Source organism: Cebus imitator, unplaced genomic scaffold, assembly GCF_001604975.1.
Source record: "Cebus imitator isolate Cc_AM_T3 unplaced genomic scaffold, Cebus_imitator-1.0 Scaffold65, whole genome shotgun sequence".
NCBI lineage: Eukaryota > Metazoa > Chordata > Mammalia > Primates > Cebidae > Cebus > Cebus imitator.
The window spans coordinates 1,730,542-1,752,249 of NW_016107380.1; the positions used below are offsets into that span (position 1 = coordinate 1,730,542).

The following is a 21,708-nucleotide window of genomic DNA, read 5'->3' on the forward strand; positions in this document are numbered from 1 at the left end:
GCTCCAATCGCCAGCCAAAAGGGCACCCAGACCAGTGTATTTTGTATGGAGAACTGCTGCGCCAGGGTGCTGACAAAGCAGCCTTGCGGGGCAAAGCAGCGGCGCCGACTGACACAGCCACGCTGGCTGAAACAGCCACGCTGGCGACCTGTGGAGCTCCTTCGCCTGGGAATTTCCTAGTCTGTGGGCAATAAAAATGCGGTGTCCACTCACCCTCTGCGCTTTCACTGGGAGCTGCAATCCTGAGCTGTTCCTAAACGGCCATCTTGGATTCCTCTGCTCATTCCATTTTCTTAAAGCATAGTAATTCTTTTTGGCTAATTCTTCAAACCATTTGTGCTAAATAACCATGTTTAGCAACCTCATCTGTTTAAAATAACACAGGCTATCAAAATACGAATTTAGAAAACATGTCTTATAGCTTATACTAGCACAGTTGAAGATTTTGAGAATAACACATAATATAGAGCAGATTTGTCAGCAAAAAGAAAGGAGAGACTATCTCAGAAATAAGTAGAATTTTAGATTTCCAAACAGATTATTAAGAAATATTAATAAGATAAATATTAATATTATTAAGAAATATATCATTGCAAATGTAAGAAGAATCCATATAGTAGTTGAAGAAAGAGTGTCTATTAGCAGGTAAATTGGACTGAGGTATTCGTTTAAACAAAATATGTATAGGGTATGCATGCTGAAGGTTTCCAGTATTGTTCAAAAATATCAAAGTCCTAAATAAATGGAGAGACAGACTGTGTTCATGGATTAGAAGATTAACGTGATAAAGATATTTATTCTTCCTAAATTTATTTATAGGTTTAATGTAATTCCCATCAAAATCTCCATAAGGTTTTTTCTAGACGTAGACAAACTTATTCTGAAATTAATGTTGAAAGGTTTATTCCTGAAATAAATAAATCAATCCTGACAAAGAATATAGCTCAAGGAATCACTCTACCCAATATTATGGCTCACTATGTAGCTACAGTAATCAAATATGTGAAATTTGTAGAAAGAACAGAATAGAGGAAGCAAAATAGGCCCATACAAATATTCAACTTATTTTTGACAAACGTGCAAAAGAAATTCAATGGAGGAAGGACAGCACATTGAAAAAACAGTGCTAGAGCAATAGGATATCCATGGACTAAAAATGAATCTTAACGTAAATGTCAAATCTTATATAGAAACGAACTCAAAATGAATTCTAGATGGAAATGTTGTAAAATGTAAACTATAAAACTTTTAGAAAACACAGAGAAGAAAATATCCAGAATCTAAGGCTAGACAAAGTGTTCTTATACTTGACACAAAAAGCACAATCTATAAAAGGAAAAAAATGATAAATAAATCTTCATGAAAATTAAATAGAGCTGTAAAAACCTTGCCTCTTGTGTTGCTGATTGTTGCTCTTTTTAGACTTTATACACTTTCCAAGTCATACTGTAATACCACCTAGATTTATTTACGTGTGAAGTTATTAAAAACTGTTTTGCTCAATTAAAAGCTCATTTTAAGGATTTCAAAAAAAATTCAAAGCAACTCAACATGCAACAGATAAAATAATTTGCTGTTAATTGGAGGAATTAATTAACAACTGTTAATTGAAGAAATTTTTCAGAAATGTTATTATCTTTAGACAGATAAAGTTGCTAATTTTCCACTATTAACAGATGCTGTAGCTAATGATTTCTACAGTGGTGTACATAGTCAATGTGTGAAAGTTGCCCAAGTGTGTATTTTATTATTTTAGTTGATGTTAAGAATCTTCTAGAATTTGCATAACTCATTTTCTGGAGTCTGCAACCAACCACAGAAACTACTATTTCAAAGAGATTGCATTTTTAGGAGCTGATATATAATATATTATTCAATGGCTAATAGCATTCTGTTTTCCAACCATTTAGCATCTGATTGGAAGAATGAGGGAATCTACAAGAAAAACGCCCATGCCTTTTTAAGGAAAATTGGCTTTACCTACATAACCACAAAGTGTAATAAGTTACTATTTCATAATGTTCTTTCTGAGTCCTAAAGTGTTGCTAGTATTCTGTTTCAGTTTTGTAGCCTTTTGAGATCGTTGATTAATCTAGAACAGTATGGAAAACATGACAGCCAAATAGTTTTAAAACAATAGAAAAAATGTTGACTGTAATATTTTTCTTATATTGTTTTCTTCTTACAAGGGAATGTTCTTAAAATCTTCCACTCTGACAACAAAAGTCCTTATAAAACTAATGCTATTTCTCACACCCCATTAAACTACCCCTTTTATCTTAGAAATTGATGTGAAAGCAAAGTATTTATACTGCGTTGACTTCAGTTTTTAACTTACTTTCTGAAAATAAACATGAAAATAAAAATAAATATGTCTGAGAACCAAGAAATGTCCAAGCACATAAAATTCATTTGGTAAGGCTCATTAAGGCCTTGCATCTCTGTTGTATTGTAATAGCTAGCATCAGTGATAATCTAGAACATTGTAGAACATTTAATAATTTAAAAATTACCACTATGCCCAGATTAAGAAAGAAAAATTTGGTTTTCATCAAAGGTTGATATCCATGGAAAATCTGAAAACAAAATGTCCTTTCCTTTATTCATGCAATAATGTAAAGGTTAATTCTTGGCTTGAAAATCATGAACATGTAGCCAATAATAATCAAATCCTCAAAACGTCTTGGTGTGCACATCTTATAGCAACATCTCAGAACATTCTTAATTTTCAATTCTTAATTTGAATATTGATGAAATAGTAAGTTTTAAAAGGCCAATGGAAAGAAACTTAATACATTTTAAAGGGTCAGGTCACAGCAATACTAAGTGTACATCTTTTTCATTCTTAATATAATATACAACACTTACTTATGTTAGGCTAATTATATATAATTTCATCAAGAAAATTAGCCATTTTGAAATCCTTCTGAGGTCGCTCTTTTGCTGCTTAACATCATCAACACTGCCTTTAGCTTGCAGACCTCCATCAGAATGAGAAGATAGGTCAGCTATGAAAGGAATTCTGTGAATTCCCAGTCAAAGATGAGATGGCTTACATCAGAATGAAAATCAATGTACTGCCTCTTTCATTGAGTCTTGCCTCTCTCCCAACACACATAATACCAGCTCTGCTAAATAGTATACTTAGTGACACAGTTGACTTATATCTTCTTATTGAGCATCAATCTGTTAATAAAAAGTTTGCAGCCACCAGTCTGGGATCCATACTTTGACAGCATTGCTACAATGGCTCATTGCTGACAAATCAACTGGTATTAAAACATCCAGGAAGCAACCAGCTACAAAAGCTGCCAAGAGTGTGCCCTCTGCTGAAATGGTGGAGGAACCTCATTCTTGTTTGGTAGTTTGACACTTTCTGAAACCTAATATCAGGATTCCACTGACTGGTAAACTTTACTTCTGGGGTCTGGTGCAAAAACATTCCTTAGGCCTTATAGTTGAACTTCTGGAACACTGCTGTTGGAGCTCCACACAGGAGGAAGGTGAGGCTGGGTCTGGTTGGTCCCTTTAAAGAAACCAAATGCATAAAAATTATGCTCAAAAGTATCCTATTAGCATGTTTTCTGTGTGGAGAACATGTTGAAATCCTCTGAGAGGAAACATTTCATCCTCAAATAAACGACAAAATTCTCCCTGTTATTGGTAGTTCCCATTATGGCCCAATGGGGTCAGGAGATATCTGATTATATAATAATAATGAAAACATGGGCCGCAGAATCAGATAGTAGCAAGTCATTTCCTTTTTTCCATTTTCACATGTGTGTGAATTTTAATATAAATATATGGCCATAGAGAACTAAAGCAAGTTAAAATGTTTCAACAAACCGGTGTCAGAAATTATACATTAAAAGAAACATAAATAAATGTTCAATTGTTCTGCATAATGCCAGAGTTTGGATAAACCAAGCAAATTTCTAATTAGTGGTAAAAAATGTTTTTCATAGACTTATTATCAAGTACATTTTATCCATTGACTATACTTTTCTAATTGAGCTCTTATACATTAAAGTACATATTTGTAATGTTGATTCTCTATGCTATTCTGGTAATGATTCTATTAAAAATAAATTAACTATTTATAAAAATGATATTGGATTCACTGAAGTCAGAAGATGTGATTTTTGTGGCCTGCTTTATCAAGTCACAGGACTAAGCTGGATCTCAGGTTACTCATTTATAAGTGAGGAGATGGGAGTAGTTGATATCTAAGCCTCTCCATTAAACAATATATTGTATGTTCACCTGGCCCACCATACTAGGTATTTGGAATGAGAAGATAAAATTAGAAAGAAACATTATACTTGTGAAACTTTCTCAGACTCTAAAATAGTATAATATTATAATACTTGTTAATGAATCCCCATTTTACTGCATTGTGATTTCTTTATTATCCTATGAAGTTAATTAAAAGCAATGCAAATGATTCGTTACTCTTTTTTACTTTAATGAAAGTGGTACTGAATATAGAAAGTAAAGATTGAGAGGACAGATTTGCTGCTAAGAAAACCATTAACTCATCTTCTTCTTTTCCCTCTTTATCGTTATTCAATGAGTGCGCCTCCAAAATTAGATTTGATTCAAAAATCTCTTTATCTGTTGTGTGACCTTGGAGGAAATCTTAACTTTTCAGTGCTGAATTTTCTCATCTACGAATAGGGGAGTATAATAGAGCTTGAGGAGCGTCTGGGGCCGGTGAAATAAGACACTATTTTAAAAGCAGTAGGCTTGAAAGTGTGCACTAGGCACTAGGAAAATAGTGTTCATCAACATTGTAATTGTCAAGTTTTCTTCTCTTCATCCCCACTTGGTTCTGTCCTTATTCACTTTCTTTTACTTGGTCTCCTCAGCTCTGATCTTCTGCATTTCAATCTATTTCCACATTAACATCAGAGATACCAATATTATTATATCACATATTTTCTTAAAACATTCCATGCCTTTCATTACATGGTTGAAACCTCCGTCCCTATATTCATTTCCAGAAACTCCCCACCCAGGCCTTATAGCCAACAGCCCTGTACTCCTTAGCAGGCTGTTTCTCAAGCACTGCTCCTTCTCAGCTTTGCCTTTATGTTCACGTTTCTCCTTTGTCTACATCTTGTCTTCATGTCTCCAAATAACAATCAACACTGCACGGTGTAGTAAAATACAAATTGTTTAGTATAGTACCTTTGTATGCCACAAAACTTGTTGGAGTAAATGTGTGTGACTACCCTGTTTGATTTTGTTTTCTGAAGACCAATCAAATAGTACCACGTTCATAGTCAGCATTCAGGGCTTGTTGCCTTGGAAGTATTTGGGGAGATAATTTGATAAGGAAATTCAATATGATCAATATCTCAAAAGCTTTAGATAAGTATTCTAAAATTTTACTCTGGAAACAGCTAGAAATTATTAAATAAGGTGCATAAACTATGTTGTCATGCTAATTGAACCTCTATGAAGTATTTTACTCTTCTATTTTGGAGCAAAGAAAGTTAAATCTTTTCATGGCTTTTCAAGGCCATCCATATTGATTTATGAGTGGATGTTTAGATGTGAGATTAACAATTAATACATTTTTGGGCACAACTCTAAAATATGATGGTATATTAAATAATTTGTCTTCTCTGTATTCCTCATTCTCCAGGGGAAGGCTGGGGGAAGTCAATAATTTTTCAATTAAAGTATGGAATTAATTTTGGTGTTCCTTATATATTTCAGACTTCACTGCATTGCTGGTTAAATTGTTACACATTTTTTTTTTCAAATTTCCCACTGCTAAAACTTAAATTAAAAACCCATCTTGATATTGACCGGATGGCACATATTTTCCATATGTTCAATGCAATAGGGATTAAGGGAGTGATGCAAAGCCCCAGTGAGTCAAAGGAGCAGAGAGCTGTAAGCCAGAGCCAAAGGCACAACTGTAAATCTGATTGCACATTTCTTAGAACACTCTGAGCAGGCGGTCAGTCAGTAAAGCATACAAGTAGAAACCATATTCGCATGCATTTCTGGCATTCCCAAGAACACTTTAGCTTTTTTGAGCAGTTCGCCAAATTTCAGTGTTGCCATGACAACCTCTGTATTCATCCTGAGGTGCGCACTTGTATCACATCTTGCCAACTGATAGGATCACATGATGCCTCTGGGTAACTATATAAATTATCACCTTTTAAAATAGTGACAGTTACAAAATTTTCACTTCACTGTGTATTAAGGTAGCAGGCAGCTCTCAGCAGAAGCAAAGTGATAATTTTTGTAATTATCTGTCCACAAAGAAATGTGAGACCTCACAACCAGGAGTTACTACATTCTTAGTGGTAGGTAATAGAAAAATAAAAACTTTTCTCTTTCCATTCCTGGAATTGGGCTTCAAATGTATATGTGACTCATAATTTACTTGACTAAGGAATTAAGATATGGTGTGGAGCTGGGCGCAGTGTTTCATGCCTGTAATCCCAACACTTTGGGAGACTGAGGTCAGGAGATTGAGACCATCCTGGCCAACAGGGTGAAACCCTGTCTCTACTAGAAATACAAAAATTAGCTGGGCTTCGTTGTGTGTGCCTGTAGTCCCAGCTACTTGGGAACCTGAGGCAGGAGAATCACTTGAACCTCAGAGGCAGAGGTTGCAGTGAGCCGAGATTGCGCCGCTACAATCCAGCCTGGCAACAGAGTGAGACTCAGTCTCATTAAAAAAAAAAAGAAAAGAAAAGAAAAGAAAAAAGATGTGGTGTGGGATGGCTTATGTGAGTGACCTTAGAAGAGAACAAGAAAAAGTTTCTGGAACTTAGGAATTTAGGTTAAAGGATTAATTGGAAAGACAGGGAAAATGCTATGGGATATTTTCTTTGTCACATTTGAATGCCAATCACTTTCATGCTTTAATTATTTTTCCCTAATTCCTTCACAGAGAAATAAGGGATACTAATTTGCAAAGATAAAATGATATGCTTTTACTTTTTATGATACTAGGAATTCTGCAGGCCAGAGAGCAAACATATAATTTGTAATCTTTAAAGAAAAAAACTCCAGAAATTAGAGATGATAATATATTTATAGAGATGTAATACTAGGGGGTATATTTTAGAAGATTAGCTTATGATAAGATTAATATTTACTTCTTTTTAACAGGTAGAGGCTTCATTAAATTAATAGGTAAAGTGTTCCACTTTCCTAAAAAAGAGATAACATATTAGCTCTAAATAATATGTAATTATGCAGAATATAATATATTAATTATTGAATAAATGATCTCAAACTAGAGAAAGTGAGGTATGACTGAAGCAGATGATATCTACATATTTTAACCAATTTTAACAAATCTTATGTTGAATATAGGTAATAACACATAAAGTTCTATCATTCCATATTATTATCATGAAAAGGTAGATTTTTTGCATGATATCATATAATACTATTTTCAACATTTAGTGCTTTTCAACATAGTATCTAAAACACAGAAAATGTTGAATACATATTTCTGAAAGATTGAGTTATGGTCTCAGTTGAATATTCTATATGGTTATTAACATAGTTACCATAGAATATTACATATCTTGAATTAAAGCATGGTGATAGTATAGATTTAAACTATTACATATTTTCAAACTGCTGTGGAAATAGTGGAAACAGATGTTCCTGAAGGGAAGGTGAAGAAGTTGCTCCTAGTGCCAGTTTGGAACTGATCTTGATCCATTTGGAGAAGCGGTTCAAGAGGATTGGGATGGGGAAAAGTAAGTCAAGTGAAAGTACAAAGTATAACTTATCACTAAATCTGATTTGGGAGGGCCCCTGTTAGGGAGATCTTGGGGAAAGCAAGGCATCAATTTAGGACTTAAGAACACCTGGATACAGCAAAGAGGGTCACTACAGCTGGATTACTGAGGGTTATTTTACAATGGAAATGGTTAAGAGAAACTGTCAACAGCATTGAGAATGACCAGAGCATGCCAAGGAGATAGCGTTTCACACTAGCATGTTTGTTTGTCAGGGCAGTAGGTCAATTTTCTTTCTCTCTATGCAAAACTTCAAGTCAGAAGGACAATTAAAATTGTGAAGAAGAAAGCTACAAACAGACAACTATAGCTTTTCTTTTCTTCAACATAGGAAGAAATTAGCAAAGAGTGAATTTCAAAGAATCTAACTGGAAGCCTGACAGCCTACCCACTGATTCTTTTGTATGTAGATTTGCTTTTGCTAACTATTGGTTAGGAAAATTGTAATATACTTAAAAACATTGTTTTTTGTTTCTCTATTTAGCTGCAGTGAACTAAAGACTACGCTCAAATGGCCTTAAACAATGAAATATATTACTTCAGATTGAAATTCTAGTAAAAATGCCAACAGGATTTGATAAAGTGGTTCTAAACTTTTAGATTAGAAAGAAATAGGTTACTAGTAGAATTGAGTATCAAACCTAAAAGTTAATTACTTTTGGCCATGTCCTCTTCCCCATACCCCTTAGGGAAGGTGTATCATGGTGTCTCTACAACCTCTTATTCTTTTTTTCTTTCTATTCTCCAAATTCTTTCTTTCCCCAGATAGTTCTTCTCTATATTCCTTCTCATCCTCCCCACCCTACTCCCCTCCGCCTTTTTAAACCTTTTCTTTGGTTAAAGGCACTTTAAAATGTAGTCATTGAGATTTCATTAGCTTTGTTCTGGGAGAACATTCCCTAGGAGAAATAGTTAAGGCCTGAATACAGAAAGACAAAAGAGAGACAGATGCAATGAACTGATTTGTACCAGAGAAGCAAAAGGCCAGCGGCAGGCTGAGAAAAAAATACCTAGAAAAACCTAGGAAGCCATTAATCCAAGGATTTTCAAGGGCCTTATCCCTTGGCAGATATGAAATTGTGGTAGTTCTCGAGTAAAGCATGCCCAGTGTGAACTATCCCTACATGTGCCTCAATCCCTGCTGTGGCTGGAGAGAATTTTCTTTGGCACAACAGATTTACTTTCCTTTCTCCCTTGATATTATTCAAATACTTATGCTATATCATGAGTCTAACCACCCACCAGCCTCCTGAACAGGACAGTCTTGTGCATACCCTCAACCATTTCTTTCCCTCTTTCACCTGCTATTGATGTTTGTAGCACTGAAAAGCATAATTTATTCGAATCATTCACAGCCTCTTAATCAGTTTATACAAGTCAAGATCTTTTGCTTAGTAGAAAAAAATAACCTTCTCTGTGACAATTGTCTTTAGAATTACAAGGAAATAAAAGTAGAAATGCTATTTGCTGTTTGGTTTCACTTCCAATATTCTATTGGTAATGAAACAAAATAACATGTTTAATCCAACATAAGTTTCTACTTTTTCTTAAAAATAGTTAAGAGCATGTTTTTGCAGTAAGGCAAGGAGGTCTTAAGTAAGAGAGGAGAATTTATTGACCAGTGTTTTATTAACAATAAAACTTGTTTTGTTTTCCAGATACATAAAGTGACTTAGAGCAAGAAAAAAAAAATGCAGCAAAAGAGTAATTTTTTCTTGCTTTTGAGAGTGCTTCTGCACTTGCTTGAGATCTAATCACTTTTGATGAATAAGATCATGGCGGAAGATGAAGGAAGAAAATGTGTAGTGCTCTTTCTATAATCAAACTAATGGTGAGAATTTAACATGATCAAATCCAGTGGGTACAATTAAGGATGTTACAATTAGGGAGGGGGAAACAAACTCAATAAAGAAGATCAGAATATCTTGCTTTGCCAAGTAATAGTAAAACATTTAAAGATTGTGGTGGCCTACATATTTATCACTGTGTCACAATTTGACCATATTTATAGTAGAACTATTTTCCTTCCTAAAGGTCTATGTCAGTGAGACGTTGATTCATTTTCTCATTGCTTCTTTGGATTTTTTTTATGCCCTGTCATTGAAATCTGAGGCCCTCCAAAGCTTGCTCTTCTAGGTAGTGATTAATTCTTTGGGTTTTCTTAACTTCATCCCTCTGTGAAAATTTAGCCATTTAACATTTCACTCTGTCTTCTAAACATTCTCCATGTCTCATCATGACCAGATGCATTGTGTCTACCTTATATAATATTATCCCTTAGGATATCTTCAACAAGGAATGATGTACATTAATTACTCTACCATGAAGTCATTTCGTTCTTGGCAGTTGACTCTTCTATAAGGCTGGAAGTTTAGGATGTTTGTTAGGATGCCCTGAACAAATAAGTTTCAGTGGGGAAAGAGGAGAGAGTTGCAACCTGCATGGTAAATCTGTGAAAGTTGTGTAGAATTAAGGCACTTGGTAACCTAAAACAAACTCCATAAATTTACTTAAGGTTAGGCTTTCACATGATTATAGTATTGTTTAGATGGCATTGACCTTGACCAAGTATTTTGTGTTAATACTGGTATAAGAACAAATACACAAGTATACTTTACTTACATAATAAAAATATGACTTTCTGTTGAATAGAAGAAGATTCAGTCTTTTCAATCTGTTTAAAGATAAAACATATTCACATATTTTAGGATATACTGATAAATAGTATCACTTGAAGGTCCTCTTAATCTGGGTATTCTATGTGGAAACTTTTAAGAAGGCAGTAGATAAGGTGGAAATATAAAAAAAGAAGGCTTATCATAGTTTTTGTTAAAATCAATAAGATCAAGAAAGCATCAAGTAGGAAAAGATGTAAAATTTTTCAGGCCCCAAAATGATTAAAATGCAACACTCTTAGATTTTTTTGTAATTCCAAATCCTATGGTGTCCAAGTTAAATGAAGTTGTAGTCGAGAATCTGGGTTTTCGCATCTGAATCTGTATACTAGCTCTGCCACTTATCAACATTTTGAACTTGGCAAAGGCACACAGTCCTGCTGTAGAGTCCTGTTGATTAAGGAGAATGGTAATATCCAGAGATCAAGAAGTCATCCTTCACTGAGTATGCATTTATCTTTGAAGAGGTATAAATATTATATAAAGGGTATACTTTTTTTTCACTATCTACTTAGATGACCATAATTAAATAGAGTAAGGGAATTGACAAGTAACTGCCTGAACCAAACTTGTTAAAGCTCCTTCTTTTGTATAGTGGCAGAAGGCGATTCCCCCAGACTTGAGGACTGAAGAAGACTGAGATTACTCACTGGAGTTTGCATTTCCTAAGACCAGCTGCTACAGCCAGGAAAGCACACTTTTAGGTGGGGATATTGTGGCAAGATTGCATGGCGGTAGTAGCTTTCCCAGTAAAGACTCTAACATAGGCAATGGATAGAGAAATCTTGGGGACGGTTCAATCTTAAAAGTGTATGTAATCTTCAACTCAACACATCAGCTCATTACAAACAACTGATCACATGATATCTCTTTGGCATCAGTGCATTACCCATCTTAGAATCCTAATTCATTGAAAATAAACCTCTCAATGGAGGTTCCTTTAATGCTGCCCTACAGCTCTCTGATTTCCTTTCAGGAACTGGCAATACTACTTTCCTCTACTAGAAGATACTAGTAGGGGAGAGCTCAGCACAATGACCCTCCCTGTGTTTACTTATTTCTGTGTTGGGGAATTACCTGTGTTGATTCACATGACTCCTCTTTACATAATACATCAACTTCAGAGCTCCCAGAAGTCTATTCCATTTCACACTTTTACCAAATATCTTAATCTCCCCACTAAAATGTAATGAGTTTTGTTTTGTTTTTAATTTCTTCCTTAATTCATATTTTGGTGTTTCCCTTTGCAAAAAGATCCGGATCAGCCTGGTTCATGTTGTAAAAATACAAAGTATTAGTACTGATTAACACATTCAAGCTGGTGCTTGCATAGATCTCTCACCATGAAGATAAGAAAATAAGAAATTTTGTAAGAAGGGGCATGAAGTGGATAAAGGCTAACTACCAGGACTTTTTGGACTGTGAATATTCTCTATCACTGTAGAAGGAGTACATGTAAGGCTCTGCTAGGTTGTTTTCAGGAACTCAATTACGCTTTGATTAGTGGAATTTTTTTCTGAGGCCTGACAAAGCATTGATGAATATTGCTGGCTTCCAAGGAAGTTAGAAGTTTTGATCTCTTGGTGTACAGGTTTCCCTCCATCTCTCCCTCCTCCCTTTTCCTTCTTTTCTCCTCCCCCTTCTCTTTCCTCCTCTCTTTCTCCCCCACAGTGAGTCTTTCGATGGGAAATTGGAGGAGTTACCTAGTCATCATCTAATCTCAAAATCTCATTCATAATTTTATTATAATAGATAGTGCCAAAGTATATGATCTCTGTAGGCTAAATTTACTTTACTGAAATTAGTTTGAATGTGTAAACAAGTTGGTATCACTACTGAACTTAATTTAACATTTTAATTAGATGTCACTATTCCCAAACCCAGAGTAATTGCCTTGTGATTTCAAGGCCTTTAAGCATATTTGCTTAAGTAGGCTATGACTAATGCTTCTTATTTTCCTGGAAAAATTATATGAGTTTAAAAAGAGATGAGGCTTCTGTAACCTGTGTGTAAGAGACTTGGAGATATGTGCCTGAGGCCTCTGTGCTCCACTGAGCACTGAGCCAATTGACTGATCTTGATGGCTAAGTGGACATCTTCCATCACAGCGTCCCCTATTTGTTCCTTCTGAGAGTAAAGACTTTCTCCATTAGAGGATTCTACTTTTTGTTACCTCTAGAAAGGAGAGCCTTTGGAAATATGATGTTCTGGCTAAATAGATTGGCCATTTTTTCTTAAAGTGTATGTGTGTGTGTGTGTGTGTGTGTGTGTGTGTGTGTGTGTGTGTTTGTGAAGGCGGGAGGTACATTTTTAAATTCAGATATTGTCTGAGTTTCAATGTAAATTTATTAGAATTTACTTGACCTATTGACTCTTTTCCATTAGATGTTTACTATTCTATGCCAATACTAACGAAGATCCGAAAAATTATGCCATAATGGCTCAGTGTCATATAAATTGTAAAAATAAAAATTTTAAATTTGAGCCAGAAAACATAACCTTGTCCTTTGCTTTATTTTTTGTTTTGTTTTAGACATACGTTTGGATCTACTTGACTTTTCTTTATATAATATTGCTATCTTAAGATACCTCTCATCTGAATGATGTATCTATAATATATAGTGAACTGTCACTGGCCATCGGTACTTGAGTTTCTCAACAGATCCAGGATATCTATGATCTCTGCTTACTACCTTCTCTTCTCTAGCAAGCTTGTCTATGTCCATATAAATTCACTAACACCCACACCTCGCATTTCTAATCTTACTTCTGCATGGTTTTTGTTGATATGTTTTTTACTTCTGTGAGTGGCAGTCTCATCCGGGAAAAGAAATGTATTTCTCTGGTTTATCGTCACCCTCGTCAATCAATTAACCATTAAATTCTTTTACTCAGCAATTGCAGTTCAAGGTATACAGTATATGAAGGTAGACCATCATATGAGCCATGCAAATACCTCAATAAATTTATAAGGATTAAAATTATGCAAAATATCTTTTTTGATCACTTCTAAATATTTGGAAATTAAACAGCTTATTTCTAAATAATCCATGGGTAAAGTAATAAGTTACATGGAAAGTTAAAAATATTTGAACTAGATGATAATGAAAATACACCTATTAAATTTTGGGATATAACTAAAACAGCTCATAGAGGAATATTTGTAATTTTCGATGCTTACATTAGTGAATTTCATGAAAATGCCTCTTATTCACTGGTAATTCAGGTATCTGAAACATAATACATGCTTAATAAATATTTATTTATGGAATCAATCTTCTTTTTATTCACTTCTTGCTGACACTTTATAACTCTTTATCTTCATTCTTAGCCAACTCTTTCCTGTTTATCTTCCTTATAAAATGTGTAAAAGTTAGAAACTATAAAACGGCTACCTCTTATTTTTGGTATTGACATTATATTTCCTAATCAAGAGAGTGATAATTTTAAGTGTATTTCTTTTTGATTTCCTCTACAGAAGCATATTGATCTATTTTCAAATAATAATTTTTTTTTATTATACTTTAAGTTCTGGGGTACATGTGCAGGATGTGCAGGTTTGTTACATAGGTATACATGTGCCATGGTGGTTTACTGCATTCATCACCCTGTCATCTACATTAGGTATTTCTCCTAATGCTATCCCTTCCCTAGCCCCTCACCCCCTCCTATCCCTCCCCTAGCCCCACAGCCCCTCACAGGCCTTGGTGTGTGATGTTCCCTTCCCTGTGTCCATGTGTTCTCACTGTTCAATACCCACTTATGAGTGAGAACATGAGGTGTTTGGTTTCTGCTCTTGTGTCAGTTTGCTGAGAAAGAGAGTTTCCAGCTGTGTCCATGTCCCTGCAAAGGACATGAACTCATCCTTTTTATGGCTGCATAGTATTCCATAGTGTATATGTGCCACATTTTCTTTATCCAGTCTACCCTTGATGGGCATTTGGGTTGGTTCCATGTCTTTGCTGTTGTGAACAGGGTTGCCAGTGCCACAATAAACATGTGTGCATGTGTCTTTATAATAAAATGATTTATAACCCTTCGGGCCTATCTCCAGTAATGGGATTGCTTGGTCAAATGGTATTTCTGGTTTTAGATCCTTGAGGAATCACCACACTGTCTTCCACAATGGTTGAAATAATTTATATTCCCACCAACAGTGTAAAAGTGTTCCTATTTCTCCACATCCTCTCTAGCATCTGTTGTCTCCTGATTTTTTAATGATTGCCATTCTAACTGACATGAGATTACCATCTCAATGTGGTTCTGATTTGCATTTCTCTAATGACCAGTGAGGATGAGGTTTTTTTCATATCTTTGTTGGCTACATAAATGTCTTGTTTTGAGAAGTGTCTGTTCATATCCTTCACCGCCTTTTTATGTTTTTTTTTTCTTGTAAATTTGTTTAAGTTTTTTGTAGATTCTGTATATTAGCCCTTTGTCAGATGGGTCGATTGCAAAATTTTTTTCCCATTTTGTTGGATGCTGGTTCGCTCTAATGGTAGTTTCTTTTGCCGTGCAGAAGTTCTTAACTTTAATTAGATCCCATTTTTCTCTTTTGGCTTTTGTTGCAATTGCTTTTGGTGTTTTAGTCACAAAGTCCTTGCCCATGCCTATGTCCTGGATGGTATTGCCTAGATTTTCTTCTAAGGTGTTTATGGTGTTATGTCTTATGTTTAAATCTTTAATCCATCTGGAGTTAATTTTTGTATTTTCAAATGATTATTAACAATGATTCCTGTTTCGCTTCATTTTTATATTATCTACATATATTAGTAACAAAATTAAGAGAATAGTAAACTTTTCTAGTTTACCACAAGCATATAGTTGAATAAAAATATAAGTTTTATAATAGAACTATTCTTAGAAAGAAGAATGTATTCAATCAACATAGATTCTGTCTTCTATTAGAAAAGTGTGAAACCTTAGATCCTACTCTTTTGGGTTAAGGACATCATTCTTTTCAAGTAATAATGCCTTGATGTCTGACATTGATTGACTGTAATTTGTTACTTCCAATTCTGGGTACTTCTGTCATTCTTTCTTTGTAATTTTAGAGATAACATTTTACACACATAGTGGTCTCAATAAATATTAACGCATAAATACTGAATTGGTATCATTTTAAATTGCTCAGCACCCCTTCCAATAGGAATAATTCCTGGCTTATTTTCCCAACACCTAGATTAGACTTTGCTTTCAATTTAATAAGTCTATTACATAAATGAAAGTCAATGGTTTCTCTTTAAACAAAAAAGGAAAAAAAGTTTAGCTTCAATATAGGCACTGATAAAATCTTTGAAGAGCTAATTTCCCCAGTCTGTAGCTCTAGCTCTACTTAACTTCTAGTAAAAAACGTATGGGGAAAGTTTACAAGGTGGTCTTGCTGTAAGAGTCATGGTTGTTGCCTTGAAAGAATTATCCTCTTAATCTTGAGAAATGTTGACATATGCTGCACAGGTCAGTACTTAAAAATTAGACTCACTTTGACATTTTGACAAATAAACATGCGTGCTAATTTCTCAAAGTAGGCACAGATGACTGATTATTTCATCAAGCACCTGATCTAAGATGATAAGTGGTGCCAAGCCAAAATTAATCAGCAATTTAAATGACTGACAGGTTGTTTAAAGTCTAAGTCCCTGCCATACAACTTAATGTTCTGGGATTAGTCTCCAAAGGCAAAGAGGGTAGAGAAAGAAAATATCATTTATTTGAAATATATTTCATTAGTTTGACACAAATACAATATCTGTTCTATAAAGCATTTTTAGAAAAACCAAAAAGGGCGACTTGGATTATAAACTGGTGTGGCTTATTTAAAAACAAATAGTATTTTTTTCCATACATTATATACTAGATTAACATTCCAAAACTGAGAAGCCGAAATGCTCCAAAATCCAAAACTTTTTGAGCTTCAACATAATGTCCAGAGTGAATATTCCTTGCTTTTGTTCAACCAATGAGTACATGTAATGTAAATATTCCAAAACCTGAAAATATATAAAATCCAAACATTTCTGTTCCCACATATTTTGGATAAGGAATACTCCAGCTCTATTTACAGAGTAAAGTACATCAAAAGAAAAGAAAAATAAAAGACAAACCACTATTTATAGTTTGATTCTTTTTTTAGTCTTTTATTCTATTTAATTATCTTTTGTTCTTTCTATATTTGAACACCATTTTCTCCAGTTAAAAAATTGGAGACATATTCTATATAATATTTTACAAATTTTTTGGGCTTTCTAATTTGCAATTTATTTTGGTTATCTCTTCCTGATACTGCATATAACTCTGATCCTTTGTACTGTTATGGAAGTATTTCATTAATTTTGATTCCAGCTGCTTCTTCTTGTTATGACTATAGTATAATAAATACTTGTGCATGTAAGTGCAATGCTTTTACTCAGTACAGTTACAATTTGAGGTTGGATAATCCAAAGACAGTTAAAATGAAGAATTATAAAAATATAGCATAAAGACATTAATTTATGAATGCAAAGTTACTTCATGCATTGGGCCAACACTGATCAATTTCCTATGTCATCTTCTTTTGCATAAGCCACTGTGTTTTTGCATCCAGTTTGACTTCTGTGAGAAATTTCCTGAAAATGTGAACAACATTTAGAAATTATTGCAGAATAATCTCAGTATATGTATGTGTGTGTTTTTCCTTTTCTGTATTTATGTTCAATTTGACAGTACGTTTTAGGGACTTGACTTTTTGAGGTTCCCCCTAAGCTTTTAGAAAGTCATTTTTGACAGAAACACTTTTCTTTTTTACTGTTCTTTATAATGTAACTGCCCAACAGTTTCTTGCTGCACACTGCACAAACAAAGACCATAGCACTGCAGCAAAGAAATAATTTAATAGACACAAGGGTGGCTATACCACATGGGTGATGGAGTTATTACTCAAATCAATCTCATTGAAGGCTTGTAGTTTTTGCTTTTTTTTTTTTTTAACACACCTTATTTTATTCAGATAGCAGTCTGATCATACGTGGTCCAACAACACTCAAATAATAAATATAACCAGATGTTAAAGATTGGTCTTCAAACATCATAGCCAATGATGCCACGCTTGCCTATGATCTCTCCGACATAAAACCACATCAACACCTCAGTGGCTACCAAACCATTCAGCATAGCTTCCTTAACTGTGAGTTGTTTGAAGCTACCAGTCTGAGCACTATTGACTATTTCTTTCAGGCTCTGAATAGTTCTAGGGATCTCAGCAGGGGTGGGAGGAATCAGCTCAACCTTGGCGTAGTACCAAAATGTGGCCAACTGAGGCTTCGAATAAATCACAGCAACTTCATTCACTGCTTGTACCAAATGTGCAGCCGGTGTGAAAAGTCAAAGCTGCTCCCTGGTAACAAGAGGCTTTTAAAGAAGCAGAACACTGTTTACCAGCGCCGGGGTCTTCTCCACAGGTTATGGATAAATTGGGCCATGGTTCCGGGATGGAAAGTCCGTCGCCCCGAACGGCCGGCTGAATGTCACCCCCCTTTCTCAAAGGTAGTTTGTGGAATGGGGTGGGGATGGCTAGACAGTGGATTCTTGTTGCAGAATGGTTGGAAGGGTACAATCATAGGAGTATGGGAAATGATTCTCCTGTGCTCTTAATACCTTCTGGGTGGTACCTCAGGAGCAGCAGGTGGGTCCAGGTAGAGTCATCATATGTGTCAGGCATGCAACAAACCTGAAAAGATATCTCAAAAGCCAGTTTTATGTTCTGCAATAGTGATGCTATCTGCAGGAATAACTGGGGAATAGCATATCTTGTGACCTCTGGAATGATTCCTTTCCCTCTTTTTTTTCCTCTTCTACACTCCTGCATTTCCCTGCTGACTTTTCCTCTGCCTCTTGGTCCTCCCCTTCTCTTCCTGTTTCTCTTTTTCTTCAAGATTTCCTTGGCTACAATCTGTATTAGTCAGGGTTCTCTAGAGGGACGGAACCGATGGGAGATACACAAACACAGACACACACACACACACACACACACACACACATATACATACACACACACACACACACACGGATGCAGCAAACCACCATGGCATGTGTATACCCAAGTAACCTGCACATTCTGCACATATACCCCAGAACTTAAAGTGTAGTAAAAAAATTTAAAAAAGAAGAAAAACATTTTGAGAGAAGAACGTTGAGTTCAATTTTGGACATGTGATTTCTGAGGTACCGGTGGGACATCCAGTTGGAAATGTCTGAAGCTTGCTAAGGGGTCTGGTCTGGGAATCTGGGCATTACTGTATGTAAATTATACCTGAACCAGAAGCAGGTAGTGTGAAGAGTAGTAGGCTGACAAAAGAACTCTGTGGAACACTAGTAGTTTAATCAACAAGTGGAAGAAAAGATGCCCATGAAGGCAAAACAAAAGGAATGGACAAAGAAATAAAAGGAGAAACAGCGTAACACAGTGGTATCAGGTCAAAGTAATGGAGCATCTCATGGAGTTGGGATTAAAGATGTCAATGCACTTAGTCTTGAATCATGACAGTAATAAATGTGTAAGAGTTTTTAAAGCAGAGATGGGAGCCATGTGGAAGTAAACTCACCTTTAATGGCTTCAGTATTTTTTTTAAGTATTATGTTGGCTTATGGAAGGTATCAAAAGTTCAAAAATGGGAATAAATAAAACTGATGAATTGTTTGTAAACATGTATGCATGTGAAGGTGGCAATGATGACCTCAATTATATAAGTCAGGTTAAAAAAAAAAAGAAAGAGAATTGGCTAATATAATCTCAAGGTGAAGTCCTACATTAGGTTATCTGTAAGCTGAGGAAGAAAGAAGCTGGTAGTGGCATAGTCCGAGTCCAAAAGCCTTGAAATCAGGGATACCAACAGGGCAGCCTTCAGTCTGTGGGCAAAAGCTTGAGAGCCCCTGGCAAACCACTGGTGTTCAAAGGAGTTCAAAGGCAGAATAACCTGGAGTGTGATGTCCAAGGGCTGAAGGAACAGAAGAAAGTAGCCAGCATAGGAGAAAGATGAAAGCCAGAAGACTCAGCAAGCCAGCGTATCCCACCTTCTGTCTGCTTTGTTCTAGCTGTGCTAGCCGTTGATTGGACGGTGCTCAACCACAGTGAGGGTTAGTCTCCCTCTCCCAGTCTACTGACTCAAATGTCAGTCTCTTCTGACAAAATCCTAACAGATGTAGCCAAAAACAATACATTACCAGCCAACTAGGCATCCTTCAATCCAATCAAGTTGACATCTAATATTAACTATCACAGCTATTCTTGGGAATTTTATATTTCTATGAATTTTTTTGATGAGCTTTCCATAAATAAACTATGTGAAATTTTAATTCAAATTGCATTAAATTCATAGATGATTTTGCGAAGAATTGCCATTGATATGGTTTGGCTATGTCTCCACCCAAATCTCATTTTGTATTATATCCCCATAATTCCCATGTGTTGTGGGAGGGTCCCTGTGGGAGATAATTGAATTATGAGAGTGGTTTCTCTCTTACTATTCTCCTGGTCATGAATAAGTCTCATGATCTGATGGTTTGATAATGGGAAACCTGAAGCCTGTTTTGCTTGGCCCTCATTCTTTCTCTTGCCACCATTGCAAAAGAAGTGCCTTTTGCTTTCCACCATGATTGTGAGACCTGCCTAGACTTTAAGTCTATTAAACCTCTTTGTTTTGTAAATTACCCAATCTCAGGTATGTCTTCATCAACAGTGCAACATCAGACTAATACAGTAAACTGGTACCAGTACAGTGGGGTGCTGCTGAAAAGATACTCAAAAATATGAAAGCAGCGTTGGAACTGGGTAACAGAGGTTGGAACAGTTTGGAGGGCTCAGAAAAAGACAGGAAAATGTAGGAAAGTTTGGAACTTCCTAGAGACTTGTTGAATGGCTTCGACCAAAAATGCTCATAGTGATATGAACAATAAGGTCCAGGCTGAGGTCGTCTCAGATGGAGGCAAGGAACTTGTTGGGAACTGGAGCAAAGATAACTCTTGTTATGTTTTAGCAAAGAGACTGGTAGCATTTCGCTCCTGCCCTAGAGTTTTCTGGAACTTTGAACTTAAGAGAGATGATTTAGAGTATGTAGTGGAAGAAAGTTCTAAGCATCAAAGGATTCAATATGTGACTTAAATGCTGTTAAAAGCATTCAGTTTTATAAGGAAAGTAGAGCATAAAAGTTTGGAAAATTTGTAGCCTGACAATGTGATAGAAAAGAAAATCCCATTTTTTGAGAAGAAATTGAAATCGGAGTAGAAATTTGCATAAGTAATAAGAAGGTGAATGTTAATCTCAATACAATGGGGAAAAAGTCTCTGGGGCATATTAGAGGTCTTCCTGGCAGCCTTTCCCATCACAGACCTGGAAAATAAGAGGTAAAAGTGGTTTTCTGGGCCTGGCCCAGGGCCTGTGCTATGTGCAGTACAGGGACTTGATGCCTCCATCCCAGCCACTCCAGCCATGTCTAAAACAGACCAAGGTATAGCTTGGGCCATGGTTTCAGAGGGTTCAAGTAACAAGCCTTGGCAACTTCGTTGTGGAGTTGAGCCTGCAGGTGGTGCACAGATGTCAAGAATTGAAAGCTGGAAACCTCTGGCTAGATTTCAGAGGATATATGGAAATGCCTGGATGTTCCGCCAGAAGTTTGCCACAGGGACGGGGCTCTGATGGAGAACCTGTGCCATGGCAGTACAGAAGGAAAATGTGGAGTTGGAGCCCCACATATAGTCCCTACTGGGGCACTGCCTAGTGGAGCTGTGAGAAGAGGGCCACCATCCTCTAGACCTTAGAATGGTAGATCCACTGACGGCTTGCATCATGTGCCTGGAAAAGCCGCTGATACACAACACCAGCCTGTGAAAGCAGCCAGGAGGGAGGCTATACCCTGCAAAGCCACAGAGGCAGAGCTGCCTAAGACCATGCGAGCCCACCTCTTGCATCATTGTGATCTGGATGTGAGACATGGAGTCAAAGGAGATCATTTTGGAGCTTTAGATTTGACTGTCCTTTTGGATTTTGGACTTACATGAGGCCTGTAGCCCCTTTGTTTTGGACAATTTCTCCCATTTGGAATGGCTGTATTTACCTAATGCCTGTATCCCCATTGTATCTAGGAAGTAACTAACTTGCTTTTGATTTTACAGGCTCATAGGCAGAAGGGACTTGCCTTGTTTCAGATGAAACTTTGGACTGTGGACTTTTAAGCTAATGCTGAAATGAGTTAAGACTTTGGGGGGCTGTTGGAAAG

The 21,708-nt window shown here is 36.0% G+C and overlaps 1 long non-coding RNA gene across 1 annotated transcript in view; it reads right to left on the reverse strand.

Annotated features, from left to right (window-relative positions):
• The window catches only part of LOC108305673, a 25,913-nt gene extending 8,146 nt beyond the window's left edge, over positions 1-17,767 (reverse strand). Inside the window, exon 1 of the long non-coding RNA XR_005200653.1 lies at positions 17,542-17,767. This is a non-coding gene — a long non-coding RNA (uncharacterized LOC108305673). The remainder of the gene's footprint in view (positions 1-17,541) is intronic.
• Positions 17,768-21,708: the final 3,941 nt, after the last annotated feature.